The sequence below is a fragment of the Sus scrofa genome, chromosome X, assembly GCF_000003025.6.
Source record: "Sus scrofa isolate TJ Tabasco breed Duroc chromosome X, Sscrofa11.1, whole genome shotgun sequence".
NCBI lineage: Eukaryota > Metazoa > Chordata > Mammalia > Artiodactyla > Suidae > Sus > Sus scrofa.
Window position 1 is genome coordinate 111,242,125 of NC_010461.5, and position 14,365 is coordinate 111,256,489.

The following is a 14,365-nucleotide window of genomic DNA, read 5'->3' on the forward strand; positions in this document are numbered from 1 at the left end:
GGAATGACGAAAGCAGGTTTAGGGGAGACCTTTTTTTTTTTTTTTTTTTTTTTGCTATTTCTTGGGCCGCTCCCACGGCATATGGAGGTTCCCAGGCTAGGGGTCCAATCGGAGCTGTAGCCGCCGGCCTACGCCAGAGATACAGCAACGCGGGATCCGAGCCGCGTCTGCAACCTACACCACAGCTCACGGTAACGCCGGATCTTTAACCCACTGAGCAAGGGCAGGGACCGAACCCCCAACCTCATGGTTCCTCCTCGGATTCGTTAACCACTGCGCCACGACGGGAACTCCAGGAGAGACCTTTTGACTTCTTGCTTGTGGAAGGCGAGGAAAGGTGGAATCCTAAGGATGACGGCCAGGTTTCTGGACTGAGGGGCTGGTGAGCGGTGGTTCCATTCACCAAGATGTGGACCCCAGAAAGAGCAGATGGGGGGGGCAGGGAAAGGGGAGGAGTTCGGGTTCAGACACACTGAGCATGATGGGATATTCAAGTGGAGACATCCAGCGGGCCATTGGCTTTATGGGTCTAAAGCTCTAATTCCCTAGTTTGTAAATAAAATAGACCAACCAGATTTTTTTTTTCCCTGTAGAAAACATGACATCTTTTCATTATGCCCTTAACCAGGATCAATCACTTAGCTATTTTCTACTTTTCGATATTTCTCTGTGATTTCTCAACTGAGTTTATTTGAACCAGGAGCATCTGTGCATGCAGTTTCTGTGTCATGCATTGGGAGCCACTTCTAAAGAGAAATGGGATTTCCAGGTCAATTAAAAGGTACCTGGATCAGCTCTTCCCTGTGTACTGAGCCAGTCGCTCACCTCCTTTCCCTAACCCTGATCTGTGGTGGAGCCTTTTCTTGCTGTTGTTCACCTACGGAAGAAACGAAAGAGGAGCTTCGGATCTGCCTCCATTAGAAAGCACCGAATGTCAGGATTTATGGACCATGATCTGATTAGATATTCAGTATGAGACAAAGCAGTCTCAAAATTTTAAACGACATGAGTGGATTTGAAAACCAGTGTCTACCGTGGTCATTCGGGATCTGTGTCTCGGCATATTTCCTTCCTACAGCTGATCTTAAGTTCTTGCCAGCTTCTGGCTCATGGAGTCACCTACTCTAAGATAGCCTTTATGATGTGCCCCTGGCGGTAAATGAAGACCCCAATCTTCATAAAGAAAATGATGTCACCGGCTTGCCCTTTTTTCCATTCTCTATCAGATTGAATTTAAATCTCTGTGTGTGTGTGCGCGTGCACGTGTGTGCATTTTTGGGGGGCGGGGGCATTCCCACAACATGCTGAAGTTCCCAGGCCAGGGATGGAACCTCAGCCACAGCAGCGACAACGCTGGATCCTTAACCCGCTGAGCCACCAGGGAGCTCCCAGATTGAATTTCGATATGACACTGGCAAGAGCAACGGGATTAGTGATCAATTTGTGATGTGTCTGGTCCAAGGGGGATGATTTTGACAGTCTGTTCTAACCATACAAGCAATGTTTCTAATAATAATAAAAAGTTTTATTAGGTATTGTCACAGATGTGTTTCATAAAGATATCACTCCCATTTGTAAACCATATACTTGAATTCATACTCAAGTCACCTCATTAAAGACCAAGAAAAATTCTGTCTTTCACATAAACCCTGGCCTCAAGTGACTTTTTAAAAAGGAGCAAAGAGCAAAACACCAAACTCAAGCCCCAGTCATGTAAGGCTGAACTTGAAGAGACTGAGGAATATGAAATTTTCCTCTATCTCTTTCTTTAATCTTCCTTCTGAGATCCTATCTTCCAAATGTCGCATTAGCTTCCTAGGTCCATTGGAGTCTCCAGAAATAATAGAACTGAAGAAATGATCCAGACTCTAACTTTAAAACTCTGATTTATTGGAGTTCCTGTCGTGGTGCAGTGGTTAACGAATCCGACTAGGAACCATGAGGTTGCGGGTTCGGTCCCTGCCCTTGCTCAGTGGGTTAATGATCCGGCGTTGCCGTGAGCTGTGGTGTAGGTTGCAGACGCGGCTCGGATCCCGCGTTGCTGTGGCTCTGGCGTAGGCCGGCGGCTACAGCTCCGATTGGACCCCTAGCCTGGGAACCTCCATATGCCAAGGAAGCGGCCCAAGAAATAGCAAAAAAAAAAAAAAAAAAAAAAAAGACAAAAAAAAATCTGATTTATTGAGGAATGCTTTATATAAAATAAAATGTGTCCTTTCAGGGCCGCACCTGAAGCATATGGAGGTTCCCAGGCTAGGGGTCTAATTGGAGCTGCAGCTGTCAGCCTATGCCACAGCCACAGCCCTGCCAGATCTGAGCCGCATCAGCGACCTACACCACACCTCACAGCAACACTGGATCCTTAACCCACTGGACGAGGCCAGGGATCGAACCCACGTCCTCATGGATACTAGTCGGGTTCTTAACCTGGTTAGCCACAATGGGAACTCCAAATTTATCCTTTTCAGTGCGCAGTTCTTTAAGTTTGAAAGACATACAGTCACCACAATTAAGTGACTGAATATCTTTATCTCTCCAAAAAATCCCCCTGCGTCCCTTTGTCGTCAGGCGCTTCCCCACCCCAGGCTCCTGGCAACCACAGGCCTATTTTCTGTTCCCATAGTTTTGCCTTTTCCAGAATGTCATATAAACAGAATCATGCAGTAACGCAGCCTTTTGCAGCCTCTTCACTTTTAAAATTAACATTGTTTTTCAGATTATAAAGATTGGTGCATGTTCATTGTGGAGAAATGAAAATAAGAAACAAGAGAGAAAAATACTTCCCCAAGTATTTTTCCTTAATGTTTTGATGTGTTTCCTTCCAATCTTTTTTCTGTTATGTGCTTGTGGACTCCCACACACAGAAACAAATAAGTACAAAATTGGAACCCTACTTTCTACAGGATGTGGGATTTTTATTTGGGGTTTTGCAATTTAACATTGTAAGCTGATCCAGTAAGCTCACTCCTGGGCATATACCAGGGGCAGATGAAAACCCTAATTTGAAAAGATAATGCACCCCTATATTCATTGCAGCACTATTCACCATAGCCAAGACATGGAAGCAAACTCAGTGTCCATCAACAAATGGATGGATAAAGAAGGTGTGGTATATAGGCACAATGGAATGCTACTCAGCCATTAAAAAGAATGAAATAATGCCACTTGCAGCAACATGGGTGGACCTAGAGATTCTCATACTAAGTGAAGCTAGACAGTGAAAGACAAACATCATATGATATCCCTTATATGTGGAATCTTAAAAAAGGATACAAATGAACTTATTTATACAACAGAAATAGACTCACAGACATGGAAAACAAACTTCTGGTTACCAAAGAGGAAGGGGGAGGGATAAATGAGGAGTTTGGGATTAACAGGTACACAGCACTATATATAAAATAGATAACCAACAAGGACCTACCTAATAGCACAGGGAACTCTACTCAATAGTCTGTAATAAACTATATAGGAAAAGAATCTGAGAAAGAATGGGCATATGTCTATGGATAACTGAATCACTTTGCTGTGCACCAGAAACTAACACAACATTGTAAATCAATTATACTTCAATTAAAAAAAATTGTGGAGTTCCCATTGTTGCTCAGTGGGTTAAGGACCTGATGTCTCCATGAGGATGTGGGTCTGATCCCTGGCCTCACTCATTGGGTTAAAGATCTGGCGTTGCCACAATCTGCAGCGTTGGTGGCAGATGCAGCTCAGATCTGGCATTGCTGTGGCTGCGGTATAGGCTGGCAGCTACAGCGCTGATTCGACCCCTAGCCTGGGAACTCCATCTACCGCAGGTGCGGCCATAGAAAAAAATCTATATTTATTGTGAGCATTTTCTTAGCGATTAACTCTTTCTTGAGGGTTGGAGGCAAGAGCCCAGTCAGTGGGCTCGGGCATGGACAAGAAACAGCAGCAGAATCACTGTGACCCAGAGGAGTAAGACCCAGAGCGGCCTTTGCTGGCTCTGGGCTCTGTGCATTTGGTTTCCTGGGCTGCTGAGCTCCATTTGTTTCCAACAAAGCCTATTTTTTGTTGTTGTTGCTGGCTTTTTCTCCGACTAAAACAAACACACTCCCAGGATGGGTTCAGTGCCCGTTCTTCTGGGGCCCAACAGCACGGCGGGCTCCTCTCCCGCAGAGAAGTTGGCACAGCACGCTAGAATTGCTCACTGACTTTGTCCTCCCCCAGGTCGTGGTGCGCCCCCCCCCGGGCCCAGGCACCCTTGTATTATTCGCCTCATTGTCTCCCACGCCAGGGGCGTATTACTCAGCGAAGAGCAGCTTCTTCCTAAGAATGCTGCGAATGGACGAATGCGCAAACCAAGATGTAACGTCCTCTTCCCAGGACTGGACGCTGCCACTCCTTTATTCTCTTCTGCTTTATACTCAGAAGCAGGAGATAAAAATACCTTTGGGAACATTCCTTTTTTTTGTCTTTTGTCTTTTGTGTTTTTTTAGGGCTGCACCCGCAGCATATGGAGGTTCCCAGGCTAGGGGTCGAATTGGAGCTACAGCTGCCGGCCTACACCACAGCCATAGCCACACCAGATGTGAGCTGCGTCTGTGATCTACACCACAGCTCACGGCAACACCGGATCCTTAACCCATTGAGCGAGGCCAGGGATCGAACCTGCAACCTCATGGTTCCTAGTCGGATTCATTTCTGCTGAGCCAGGACGGGAACTCCGGAAACATTCTTTTTGATGGCCATCACAGAAGGGGCAGCTTTTGGGAGTTCTTGCTGTGGCTCAGTGGTAATGAACCTGACTAGTATCCATGAGGACGTGGGTTCAATCCCTGGCCTCGCTCAGTGTGTTAAGGATCCGGTGTTGCCCTGAGCTGTGGTGTGGGTGGCAGACACAGTTCGGATCTGGCGTTGCTGTGGCTGTGGTGTAGGCCGGCAGCTGCAGCTCCGATTGGACCCCTAGCCTGGGAACCTCCATGTGCCGCGAGTGCGGCCTTAAAAGAAGGCCCCCCCCGGGGGGGGGGCTTTTGCCTTCAAATGCTCTGGTATTTCTGCCTCTGCGCAGCCTGGTGAGCTGGCCAACAAACGGCTTCGCAGTTGCTGTGGCCGGCCTCCTGCGCTGCCCGCGGTGCCAGGCCAAGGGGCCTTGTCGAGGAGATGCCAACTGCAGAAAACGGACCTGGCGGGGGGCGGGAGCGGGGAGGGGAGAGAGGCAGCCGCTCAGAGTTGCTGTTGACCCGCACGCAGGCCGCGAGGGATCCGGGATCCGCATGCTTTTCCACCGCCGGGTCAGCCCTGCCCCGCCTCCCCCTTCTGGGGCTTGGGAGGAAATTGAAAGGGTCTGCGTGCAAAGGCCGCGCCGGGGGAGGAGCGTGGGGCAGGCTGTTCTCGGTTTTCCCTCCGCGCCTAATCACTCGATGCTTTGCACGTGGAGCAGCAATGACCCCAGTTGCCACTTACTGAGCTCCTCATCTGGGCCCCTGGCGCCGTTACCCTCCTCAGCCCTACGGCCTGGCCGACTCTTCACACCCTTCCTCTGAGGTAGGCGCTATGATCATGTCTCTTTGACAGATACGCAAGAAATGAGGCTCGGAGAGGTTCGCGGACTGGTGAAAGCCACCGGGCTGCCTAGTTGCAGTGCCCGGGCGCCGGTGAACACTCCCCTCTGTCCCCGGCGGCTCGTGCCCGGCTGATCACTCTTATTAATTGGAAGAGACGGGGGGGTGCCCGGGGCTCAAAGGCCCAAAGTGGGCTCTGAGATGCAGCCTCCCGCAGGCGTCCCGGAGCTCCCCGGGGCCTGCTGGCCGCGCGCGCCCCCCGCCCCCTTCCCTTTCTGTCCCTTCAGGACGGGAAGGTGGCTCCTTGGGTGGTGGGAAAAATGATGCCGTGCTTGCGTCTGGCTCCTTCTTGGTTCCCACAAATACCCTGAACATTTTCCATTTTCTGAGCGCTTTTGTGCAACAGCTCTGATGTGGTTGACAGTATTTGTAGTCGGAGCCAAGTCAAGCCTTCCTCTGGAGGAAAGCTGGAAGCCTTTAAGGGTCTGGTCGGTGCTCACGGGGCCCGCAGGCCCCTGCTCGGTGGCGCCCGAGGCCGCGCTTTCCCGGCAGCCGCGCGAGCACAGGGCGCGCATTGGTTCCCGCGCAGCGCATCGCGGCGGCGGCGCGGCCTCGCCTCCTCGGGGCCCTGCTCCAGCGAGGCCTGTGCTGGAGCCACTGGTCCGCCTGTGAGGCTCTTCGTGGTTTAGGGACGGCTGCGGACGGCTCGAGATCATTTCCCTTTCCGTCTTTTCCGCAGCCCCCCCGCCCCGCCCCGCCCCGGGACCCAGGAGATTCCCTGCAACTTAAAAATCGCCCGCGTGCCAGGAATCCCCACGGCCTGGGGGTGGGGGCAGACGAGCGCCGTATGCTGTTTATATAAAACGAAATGGCTTCTCCCATGAAGCACCGGCCTGACTCCCTGGCCAACCCCTCTTTTACCTTAGCAGCTGGAGCAAGGGCCCTTTGGGTGAGGATGTGTATGCAGGGAGCAGCTCGGCTTAGAAAAAGCCCCAGGTTTGTGTGCCAGCCACGTCTCCTAGGGAGGCGGGGTGCAGACCGGTGGCCCCCAGTGGGGCCAACTGAGGAAGGCAGGGGAAGGCAGACAGGTAGTGCCGTTCCATGACCTTCTGCCTCCCCGAGCAGGCTTCCAGAGGGGTCTTCCTCTGCCTCCGGACCCCTCCCAACGTCAGGAGCCCTAGGGATGGTGGGGGCGGGGAAAGGGTCTCTCTTGGGCTTCAGACGCCATTGGCTTGGCTTAGGCAATAGCTGTTGATTCATTCACTCATTTGGCACATAATTATTGAACAGCTACCGCGTGTACATCTTGACATGGCACAAAGTCCAGCCCCAGCCGTTTGTCCCCAGTGATGACCTGACCAGGACACTGGGCCAAAACTAAAAGTCTGAAAGTGAGGCAGCTAATGAGCAAAGGCATCAACTGCTACATTTCAGTGGGGTTCTCTTCATCTGTCCATCCATCCATCCATCCATTCGGCAAACCATTCCTGAGTACCTACTGTGTGTCAGATACTGTGCTAGGCACTCGGGTCACCCAAAGGGAGAACCCCAACTCTAATTAAAGGGAATTTCAGATAACAGTAGCTAATGTTTACTGAGAGCTTGTTATGTGTGCCAAGAACTATGCTAAGTGCTTCCCAGCCTATCTCTTCTTCCTTTTAAAAGAAAATTTGGCTGCGCACATGGCATGCGGAAGTTTCTAGGTTGGGGTCAAACCATGTCACAGCAGCGACCCTGAACTACAGCAGTGGCCACGTGGATCCTAAACCCATTGATCTACCGAAGAAGCCCTAGGCTTATCTCTTCAATCTTCATTCCAGAGCTGGCAGGGAAGGCTGCACAGATGGGGAAACTGAGGCTCAGATTCCCCTGACTTGCCCCGGGTCACCTAGCCAGAACGCGGCAGAAGTAGGCTTGAAAAATCCAAGTGCGGCCTGATGCCTAGGGCTGTGTTTCTTGTGCGAGCCTGCCGCTGCAGGGGCCAGTCTGCTGCAGCCCGCAGTCCAAATCTGGCCCGCCTCCTGTGTGTTTTTATATTGCCTGAGTGCTGAGAATGGCTTTTACATGTTTTAGTGGTTGGAAAAAATCAAAACAGACTATTTTATGACATGTGAAAATTGTATGAGATTCTAGCACTTTCCTGGTGGTCTAGTGGTTAGGATTCATCACTTTCACGGCTGCAGCCCCGGTTCAATCCCTGGTCTGGGAGCGGAGATCCCACTGAAAGCCGCTGTGCTCTGTGCCCCTTGCCCCCCACAAATTCTATGGGATTCAAATTCCAGTGTCCATCAATAAAATTTTACTGACACACAGGCACACTCATTCATTTACATACAGGTGTTTCCATTCTAATGGCAGAGTCGAGGCGTTGTGACAGAGGCCTTGCTGCCTACAGAGTCAAAAATGCTGCCTAGCTCTTTACAGCAGGAGTTTGCCAACCGCCTGGACTTACAGGTCGCTGGCAGGAGAGGAAGCACCTCTCAGCCCATGTCTGGACTCAGGTGGCTTCTAGAGCCCCATCTTCCCCAGCCTCTTAGCAGCTCAGGGTGTCTCGAGCGTGTGTGTGTGTGTGTGTGTGTGTGTGTGTGTGTGTGTGTGTGTGTGTCTACAACGGCCGCCTTGGAGTTATTTTCAGCACTTCTTCCAAACGTCTATAAGGCCTGCAATGTTTAGGGTGGTATCAGGTTTTTCCTCAAATGTTTAGATGAAAATGTAGACAGCAGATCCAGGGTTATTGGGGAACAAAGCCCTGAGAGCAGTCCTGTTGGTCTTTGCTCGGAGGTGCCAAATTATGTCAGGCTCCACTGGGAGCGGCCTGCAGCGCCTTATATGGGCATAATCTCCCAAGCTGGGCTTGTCTCCCTCTGCAGTATGGTCAGATCCACTTTTAAGGTTATGTGTGAAGATTTCTGGTCTTCCCGGTTGCTCAAGCCGTGGGGAATTTAACTTCTGCTGCCCTTGAGGGAAACGTGAATGCTGTCGACTTCTGCACACGCCTTCTTTGTACATGAAAGATGACAACCGCCTTCTTTTTTGGCGGTTATCCGCCTTCTCATTAGTCTGTAGACGGAGGGCAGCATTTTTGTAAGGGCCGGAGCGGGAGGAACGTGGCTTCGTTATCCTAACTGTTTCCTGGGCTCAGAGCGTTTGAAGAGATGTCGAGGAGGGAACAGTTACGGTTTGCCCGGAGGCAGCGGTTCCTGTGTGAGGCATTCCAGGTCCCTTACGTTACTCAGCCCTCACGGCCTTTGTGCATTCAACAGATACGTATTCAAGGCCAAGCAAATGCCAAGTCGTGTTCCAGGCCAGGGCTCCAGCCGTGGATGAGATGGCCCCTGTCCTGATGAAACGAACCCTCGAGTGGGAGAGGCAGATGATAAACAGGGCAAGAGAGACAACAAGTCATTACGGACTGTGATGAGAAACAAAGCCAAAGAGCGGTGTGCCAAGACACAGTGATGCGGAGACCTCCCCGAGGCCGGGGAGCCAAGGAAAGTTTCTCAGTAGAGGAGACGGTGAAGATAAGACCCGAACGATAAGAAGGAGCTGGCTGGGAGAGTCCCAAGAATGGGGCTGGAAGGCTTGCTGTCGGAGAGTTGGGTTTCCGTTCATGAAAGAGCTATGCCAGTGACTCAGTTGACTGGAGCTTCATGCCGAGGAACCCAGGGCCAAAGGTGCTTGTGTTCTAAAGACCACAACCCGGAGGCCCAACTTAAGCCCTGGGAAATACAGCTCTGGGTCAGAGGGGGACACCTGGGCAATATGGCGCCCCTGCTGTTGGACGTCCCATCCCACAAATGCCTGTGGAGCTCTTCCCGTGAGCTCGGCACCGTCTAGGCTCTCGAGAGCCAGTGAGGTATCCAACAGCGAGGAGCTCATGTCTGGTGGAGGAAATCCATCATGTAATCAAACTACTCAACAGTGCGGGGAACACCATGCAAGAAATATGTGCAAGAGCCCTAGGTAGCACAGAAGAGGGGGTGCTGGACACATTTGGGAGGGTCAGGGAACAGCCAAGGGAGGCTGAATTTTGATTTTTTTTAATTGAAGTATAGTCGATTTACAATATAATATTAGTTTCAGGTGTATACCAGTGATTCAATCTTTTTATAGATTATACTCCATTTAAAGTTACTCTAAAGTATTGGCTCCATTCCCTGTGCTGTATGATCTACACCTCTGGCTTATTTATTTGATACCTATACAGAGTCTGAATTGTGACGGGGCAAGAAGGGCCTTCCAGAACGAGGGACCCCGTGAGCAAAGGCCCCAGAAGCACAGAAGCCACATGGCCCTGGGCCTTTGGGGAGTTAGAAGTCGTTGTGTTATGTAGTTTTGAGCCTGGAGTAAAAGCCAGAGCATGGTGGGCGTTGAGGTTGGAGATTCAGCAGAAGCGGGTCACGGGAAGGCTTTGCAAATAAGTGTGGGGGATTTGGGCTGCCCTAAAGGTATGTAAACACCAGAAACAGATCCCCCCTTCCATTTGCCTTGATAATGCCCCTCTTGTTACCTAATCCACTGGTTTAGACTCGATTTTCTGGGAAGCTATGGTATTTCAAAGAAACTGCCTGATCCTTTTCTAGACACATTTCATGCTTTTGGAAGGAGCTTTTTCACCCAGGTCATGTATGCTTTTCTTACAGTTTTTCAAAGCATCTACCATATGGTATTTCTCCCAAGTGAGAGATTATTACCCCTTGATTTTGGTGGTGGGGGGAGCTGAAATGAAGTCATCTGTCCACGGGAGTGACAGCTGCGCGGCGCGATGTCCTCTCCGGGGCAGCCCGGCCCGGGCCCCTCCTCCGTGCGGGCCTGGCTCCGCTGCGCACCGCTCCCTTCCCCTTCTCCCTTGCTTCCCATTATGTAAGAGCATTTTTGCAGCGCTGAGCTCTGGGCTTGTTCTGAATATTTTAGGTGTCGAACATCCTGTTTTTCTCTGAGTAACGTGACCCTGTCAATGACCCACTGCGTTGCAGAAATGACATCATGGGATTAAACTGAGAACGGCTGAAGAGACGTGATTATGGGCGTCTAGGGACCTCCGCTTGTCCCTTTACCTTTCAGCAAGTTTGGAGATGCTGAACAAGAAGAAGTCTGCACATAAGCGTTCGCTTCCCAGAGGGCGGGGGTCACACCTGAGGGACCACAGGCCCGGTGCCAGCGTGGGGAGCCCATCTGGTCCGGGCTGCTTTTGCAAATAAAGTTTTATTGGCACTGAGCCACACTCCCTGGTTTGCACGTTCTCTGCTCTTGTCTATGGCCGTGTTGGAGCCTCCGCGGCGGGGTCGAGCCTGTGTGACAGAGCCCACGCGGCCCGCGAAGCTGAAAATACCTAGGCTGGGGCCCTGACAGGGCGAACGGAGTGCCGCCCTTCCAAGAAGCTCCCCTGGGAGCTTGCACACTCCTTCCCGGCCGCTGCCAGCCAGCGCGACATCGCAGGGGCTGCCCCTCACCGCCAAGTGACACCTGAGAATATCCCCCTCACCTTCTTTTCGGGGACCCAAGGTAGTGCAGCCTGGTTGGAAGAGCTGCCTCATGGCCATGGATCAAACGTTGACCGATTGTTTAAAAAATTCAGTCCAGAGAGTTCCCGTCGTGGCTCTGAGGTAACAAACCCGACTAGGAGCCATGAGGTTTCAAGTTCGATCCCTGGCCTTGCTCAGTGGGTTAAGGACCCGGCTTTGCCGTGAGCTGCAGTGTAGGTTGCAGACACGGCTCACATCTGGCCGTAGTGTAGGCCGGCAGGTGCAGCTCCAATTCGACCCCTGGTCTGGGAACTTCCATATGCCACGGGTGTGGCCCTAAAAAGAATATATATATCTCTCAATGCAGCACTCGGGTTATCCCAAGAAATGAGCTACAGGGTCTGAAGCCAGTTTCCTAAAAGGTGCTCCAGGTGTGATCTCCTCGCAGGCCAGCTCACCTCACCCAGGGACCTGGGAGTCAAAGTTCTATTTGGCAAACACCCTTGGAGATTTTGCTGCGTCTTTTCTTAAACTGGGGCCATTCGGCTTCTCAGAAAAATGACCCCTCAGCATGTGGCTTTCCCCTCCCTCTTCAGGGACCACTTCTTTACTTCAAACGCCCTTCCCATCTGTCCCGCAAGTCCCCATCTTTTTCTCTGGGCTGGTGGCAGCGGATTCTGCTGTCGCCTGGTGCACTGGGCCCATTCGGCTAAGAACAGCCTGGGCTAAGGGCTAAGGGAGCCCTTTGCTCAGTTGCATTTCTCACAGCCAAGTTTGGATGGGCAAGCGTCCCTTGGGGCGGGGATGTGGTCTGCTGCGGGCCGGCCTGGGATTGGCGGGAGAGGGCCAGGCGGTGGGCGTGGCAGCCCCGTGGCCCCGCCCCGTGCTGACCGCTGGGCTTGGGGGGTCTAGTCTGGTGGTTTCTGAGACCCGTGAAATGCCTACTTATTGCTCCACATTTCTGCTGTCTCATTTTCCTTTAAACTTAACTCTGTGACAGGACAGGGATATTGTGAAGCAAAAAGATAACCAGTTCAGCAAAATGCTCGTCCTGTCATTGTCCTTTCTTTCTTTTCTCTCTCTCCACCCGCCAAGGGCCACTGCCATCCCCACAACGTGTCTCCTGAGCTCACAGTTGTTCTGTGCTCTTAAGAGTCCCAGGCGCAGCCAGAGTTCCTCGGATCCACGTTTGTGGCTCTACTTCCCATTAAAGTAAATGTGCTTGCGTGATGGAGTGTGATCAAGCGGATTACTAAGAAGGGAGCGGGATGAGGCTGGAGCTGCAAGTATAAACTCCTCTGGTGCTTCTGGCTTCCCATCCTGCCCTGGCCGCGGTGGTCAGGCTGGCCGTTTCCAGGGACTCTTGGTTAACCAGCACTCCACTAGGTGGCCAGTTTGGGTGGGAGGCTCTGTGGGTCTTCTGAGATGGCAATTTTTTTTCTTTTTACAGCCGCACCCTCGGCATGTGGAGGTTCCCAGGCTAGAGGTCAAATCGGAGCTGCGGCGGCCAGCCTACACCACAGCCACAGCCACAGCAACACGGGATCCACGCCGCATCTGCCACATCTGCAACCTATGCCACAGATTGTGGCAACTGGATCCTTAACCCACTGAGCGAGGCCAGGGACCGAACCCACATCCTCATGGACACTAGTTGGGTTCTTAACCCAGTGAGCCACAACGGGAACTCCAGGGACCAGAATTTAAACTCGAGCTGTCATCACTAGCCCTGAGTCAGAGACGCTGTCTGGTCCTGATGTTCCGGAGTCAGGTCTTCCGTGTCTCAGCCCAAAGGAAAGCTGAGAGCTCTGCCCACTCATCAGGCCAATGCTGGTCACGCCGTATGTGTCTGTACTACAAGTTCCATGACAAACATGTGTGTCCTTGGCACATATGAAGATCTGGCCTCATTGGACCCTTTCGAGGGTAGGAATGACGTCTTCTATTGTTTGGGCAACGCCACAGAGGGTCCCTTAGACCAGAGGGCACATCATGCGCTGAATTGCCTCCAGCAAATGGGACCCGGGGGCATCGGGTTTTATATTTCGGGCTTGGTTCTATTCTGACGGTACTCAATAATCAAGTGGCTTTCAGGCGTGAATCCTCCCAGGGCTGACTCCCAGAGGACTGCCATCCATCAGGCAGCATTTGAGGGAACTTGTGCTTTGTTCATAAAAAGTCTGGCACAAGAAGTCTGGTTTTTGGGAGATGTCCAAACTGGCATATGGCTCGCCACCAAGGCGGGGAGGAGGGCTCTTTGCGAGAGAGCCCTTTAGTTTGCAGTTTTAAAAAAAGAAAGACGGTGGCGCCAGAAATGTTTGTTGGAAAGCTCTGAACCTTGGTTTTTGATGCTGAGCGAGGGAGAAGTTCTGTGGGCCAGCCCTTAGTATTCATAGAGTGAGGGCCCGATTTAGTAGATTTAGCAGATGGGACCTGGTCCTGTGGCCAGAGCTTCTGGAGGTGGAAAGATGGCTTTCTGCTCCTGCTGTTGGCCGTCTGGGGTGGAGGACGTGAGGGTGGGGAGGTGGGAGGCTTGGTGACAATTAGGGGCTGGGTGGCCATGGAATGCGGGGACCGGGGGCCAGTCTTCCTCTTCACTGCCCTCTGGAAAAGCTGAGACCGTCCCAAAGGGCCATGAGACACGCGGGCAGCTCCGTGCTGCCCGGGGTCTTGTTGCTAGCCACTGGGAAACTGGGCTTTATGAGTAGTCGTGTGACATCGGTGTCCCAGCTCTTCCTTGTCACCAATTAATGTCTCCAACACCCACCAGAGGTTCTGAAAAGCTGCCCTCTGCCAGCCCCTCCCTCTCACAGGCCACGAAGGGCCATGTGGGGCTATTTTTCTCCTTTCCATACCAAAGGTCTGCCCTATTTGGACATTTTTTTTCTTTGTGGTCTTTTTAGGGCTGCACCTGCGGCGTATGGACACTCCCAGGCTAGGGGTCGAATCAGAGCTGTAGCCCCTGGTCTATGCCACAGCCACAGCAACACCAGATCCGAGCCACATCTGTGACCTACACCACAGCTCACGGCAACGCTGGAACCCACTGAGGGAGGCCAGGGATCGACCCCGTGTCCTCACGGATGCTAGTCAGATTCGTTTCCGCTGAGCCACAATAGGAACTCCTTATTTGGATATATATATTATTTTTTTTTTAAAAAGAGCCTTCCCAGTGTCCTTCTCTCCTGCGTGCAGGAGGCAGCTCTTTCTGCGATCACGTTGGCCACGGTCCTTAGGGAACCACTGACGACCTACGTTGGGCCCCAGCTTGTGAAGGAGGCTTCCGCAGCGCCTCCCTTCATTTACAGCCTCCACGGGAGGACACCCAGCTGTCCTCTGAGGGTTACATTTGCTTCATTCATTCATTGG

The 14,365-nt window shown here is 52.1% G+C and overlaps 1 long non-coding RNA gene across 1 annotated transcript; it reads left to right on the forward strand.

The window, feature by feature from the left end:
* On the forward strand, positions 5,341-10,749 carry LOC110257822. Its single transcript, XR_002340827.1, has 2 exons — positions 5,341-5,514; positions 10,446-10,749. It is a non-coding gene; the product is annotated as an uncharacterized LOC110257822 (long non-coding RNA).